General features: G+C 50.4%; 1 long non-coding RNA gene across 1 annotated transcript; it reads right to left on the bottom strand.

The window, feature by feature from the left end:
- Positions 1-2,113: 2,113 nt before the first annotated feature.
- LOC120229228 lies at positions 2,114-3,542 on the bottom strand. The gene is made up of 3 exons (XR_005527695.1): positions 3,475-3,542; positions 2,300-2,421; positions 2,114-2,227 (listed from the first exon to the last, which is right to left on the bottom strand). It is a non-coding gene; the product is annotated as an uncharacterized LOC120229228 (long non-coding RNA).
- Positions 3,543-4,057: the final 515 nt, after the last annotated feature.

Below are 4,057 nucleotides of genomic sequence, written 5' to 3'. Positions count from 1 at the left end.
AATGGCCCAGAAGGAGAAGCGTCAGAGGCTGGAAGGGTGGAGCCGCGGCACGCGCCTGATGCTCTGGTCCTCTGCATCCTGCTCAGGGCTGCCCTTGGCCGTCGGAAAGGAGCACCAGCTACTGGGCAGATCGGTGCAAGGCCCAGGGTTCTGGAAGGTTCTGACTCTCTGGGGGACAGCGTGGTCAACCGAAATTTGCAGATGGTTCCCAGGCCTTGTTCATGCCAAGTGAGCCCCTCAAGATTTTCAGATGGTGCCAAGCAGACACCTGGCCCTGTGGGGTGCAGATGCTAGAGGTGAGGGGGGCCATGGGGACCCAGGGACTTCTCCCTGCAGCCCCTGTGAGGTCGGCCAGGCACCTGGGGTGCAACGCTCGGGGCCATCCATCTCTTTATCTAAAAATCTACACATCTGAAGTCTGCCGGGTAGGAGGCGGGAGACCCAGTGACGAGATGATGCTGAGGCTGGAGTCCAAAGGCAGCCTAGAAGCACAGTTCCCTCTTCCTCCTGGGACCTCCGTCTTTTTGGCTTAAGGCCTTCAACTGATTTGGCAAGGCCCACCCACATTGCAGAGGGAGAGCTGCTTTACTCAAAGTCTACCGATTTAACTGTTAATCACAACTAAAACATACCTTTACAGCCACATCCAGACGGGTGTTGGACCACACGGCTGGACACCGTGGCCCAGCCAAGTTGACACATGAAATGAACCCTCGCAACCAGACCCCATTAAAAAAAGTATATGGGCGCCTGGGTGGGTTAGTCGGTTAAGTGTCCGACTTTCACCTAGGTCATGATCTTGCGGTTCGTGGGTTCGAGCCCCGCGTCGGGCTCTGTGCTGACTGCCAGTCCAGAGCCTGGAACCTGTTTCAGAGTCTGTGACTCCCTCTCTCTCTGACCCTCCCCTGCTCACGCTGTCTCTCTCTCCTAGAAATAAATAAAACATTAAAAAAAAAAAAGATAGAATACAACAAAGGCATGATTGGGCTGCTAGTCCCTGGGGACCCAAGGTCTCAGCTTCTCTGAGGATGGGGAAGAACGCTTGGAAGAGCGGGTGAGGTTTGCAGGAGGGTGTCACAGTAGGCTCCTGGCCTGTCTTTTCTTCTGACCCGTGTCTCCCGCGTGGGCCACCTGGCAGTTGTGGGTGGGAAAGCCCCCGGGGTTTGCTGTTGTGGGTGAGGGCTCACCATTCACGTGCAGTGGTGCCGTGCACCCAAATTGCCGGCCCCAATGCTGGGCTCCTGGGACTTGAGGGTGGAGGTTCTAGAATCCTCAGGGACACACATAGCGCACCCCAGCTGGGGACAAAGTCAGGGTGAGGCTGCCAGCAAGCTGCCCTCTCTCCCCCAGAGCCTGATGAGCCTGGCACAGTTCCCCGCCCTCCCCAGAGCCTGGCACGCATTGCTCCTGGTGGGGTGCTGGGGTATGGGTGCTATTTGCATTGAGCGATAGCCCATGAGTGTTGGTGGGGGCTCATTCCCACGTCACTGTTCTCCTGAGCAAGTCACCAGAGGGACCATTTGCAGAGGCCCAAATCCAGAGCTGGGGGACTTTGTCCAGGGGCAAAATGTGGTGCCAGTTTATTTCCTTCCATGGCCTGATTGTGGGTCCCCTCGTGTGTGCATAGCGAATCTTCTGGTTTTCTGTATGGGTTCCCACTATGTTCCTTGGAGGCTGTTCAATACGATCACAGGGAGGTTTCATTTGTCACTCACTCCTTGTTTTCGTAAGGGAGCCCAGGGCTCCCCCAACTTTAGGGTAGCATGTCTGTGGTCTTTGAGAAGATAAAATGCTCAAGTCCGGAATAGAATAAGGTCACTACCTCACAGCAGAAGGGTCAGCAGGGAAAGCCCCACCCGAGGCCCCAAAGCTTGGCCTTTGCAACGTCAGTTCCCTTGCTGGGGGCGAGGTCACCATGGGCAAGCTTGACTGTCAGCAGTCACCGGTCAGGAACGTCAGCCCTCCGTGGGGGAGCTGTGCCTCCCGACACACGGTGGGTACCATGCGGGGAGCGAGAGGGCCCCGTGGATACAACTGCATGGCCAAGCCGGCCTAGTGTGTCTCAAATTCAGGGTCAGTTCAGAGGAGCATCCAGCGCCTGCGCCATGATTCAAGCTCAGAGTGCCTTTGAGAGCCTAAAAACCCTTACCTGGAAGGTCTTCAGGTTTTATTCTGAGGTCTGCGCCGTGTTGTACCCGTCGGTGAATCGGTGGATTGCAGTTTTCACCTGCAAAGTGATGGTTGTTTGTGAGAGAAAATCCAATGTCAGTGGATCCGAGTCAAGAGTCTGTGGTCTTACCATTTGTGGCCCTGGTTGAGTGCAAGCCTTGGGAGGCAGATGGTTGGGTGGGCAGAAGATGGACCAGTGCAGGTAGAGGAATGTCTCCTGAGCTCTGGAAACTTCTTACATCTGTGATGACTCTAACAACGGCCAGAGAAGAAACCATTATTCACCTTAGAATGTTAATATCATCTTTGCACGTTTTCATTTTTGGTGGAGGGTGGCTCAATAGAGCGAGTATTTAGCAGGACATTTCCTGGCAGTGGGGTAAATTTGTTCCGAGCCATCTCTGGTAGACTCGTGCCTGGAGTGGCAGGCAGGTCTAAGGTGGTCTGTGAAGCTCCAGGGCCATTGATTATCATTGACTTTGACTCTTAGTTCCCCCCTCAGGTGTCTAAGTATGCAAATTATGACCATTATTGGTCATATTATCTCCAGGAGAACACTCTTTTACTCACACTTTGCCCTTACTTAGAAACTTAGGGTAGCTTAGAATAGATTCTTGTCTCCAGTGCAAACTCCTGATCCAATGCCTGGGACAGACCTGGTTTGCGGCTTTAGAAAAAAGAAGGTCACTCCCAACTCCTCTCCCAAGGGACAATCCTCTTGGAAGAGCTTGATTTATAAAGCACTTCATGTTTATCTTTATCTCCTCTTTCCCTGGGTTCCTCTCCATCATCCCCAAACCACGTGGTTCCAATGCCTGGCACCATCTTGGCTGGGCTGCCTGGACACTCTCGTAAGCTACGGCTACCTTAAAAAAGTTGTGCCCAGAATGGGAGAGAATTTCCAAACTGATGTATTTTTAGAGATCTTTATCTTTGCATATTTTTTCCTATTGTTAAATGCTAAGATTCTTTTTTTAAAAAAATTTTAAATGTTTATTTTATAATAGAGAGAGAGAGAGCATGAGCAGGTGAGGGGCAGAGAGAGAGGGAGACACAGAATCTGAAGCAGGCTCCAGGCTCTCTGAGCTGTCAGTGCAGAGCCCAATGTGGGGCTCGAACTCATGAACCGGGAGATCACCACCTGAGCCGAAGTCAGACATTTAACTGACTGAGCCCCCCAGGCGCGCTATTGTCTGTATTTTAAGTTGGTATTTTATCAATACTTGTAAGGTTATTTACATTTTTGGATGAATAATACATGTTGTGGACAACGATAATAATATTAAATAAATATTAAATAATTACCTCATGGAGATCGGCTAATGCTACCAATAAGGATTTTGAGTTTCCTCTCGGAGAGCTGGTTTGCCAGCACACCACTGCTAGAAAATGAGAGAAAGCTCTAGTCATTCATTCTTGGAAAAAATGAGGAAGACGCATTTATTCCCCCCCGGCCCCCATACGAGAGGGTAAAATTCAACTATGCCTTTTTGCTTCCTGGAATATTTTTTTTTCTCAAGAAAGAATAAAACACAACTCCGGGCCAAAGATGGGCAACTGAAAAGAACCGTAACTTCCCAGGCACACGTGTACTCCATGTGGACAACGCAAACTTCTCTTTTCTTGAGAAAGCCTTAGTTCGTTGAGGACCCTTTGTTGGGAGAGTATAAGGCTTTGCAGACACTCAGATGTTAAGCCACAGGTTTAGGAATCATTTTAGACATTTATTTACTCTACAGAAACTGTGGGGCGGGAATGTGACAGTTAATACCCGAGTCTGGTTTTCTGAAAATAACTTGCTATTTGGGAAGCTGGTATAGGGTGTTAATCTCAGCTACTTGGCTGAACTTCCTCGTAAAGTTTTGAGTTTTCCAATCCCAAGATGAGG

The sequence above is a fragment of the Hyaena hyaena genome, unplaced genomic scaffold (genome assembly GCF_003009895.1).
Source record: "Hyaena hyaena isolate Hyena2069 unplaced genomic scaffold, ASM300989v1 scaffold_2, whole genome shotgun sequence".
Lineage (NCBI taxonomy): Eukaryota > Metazoa > Chordata > Mammalia > Carnivora > Hyaenidae > Hyaena > Hyaena hyaena.
This window is presented reverse-complemented; position numbering and strand designations above follow the sequence as displayed.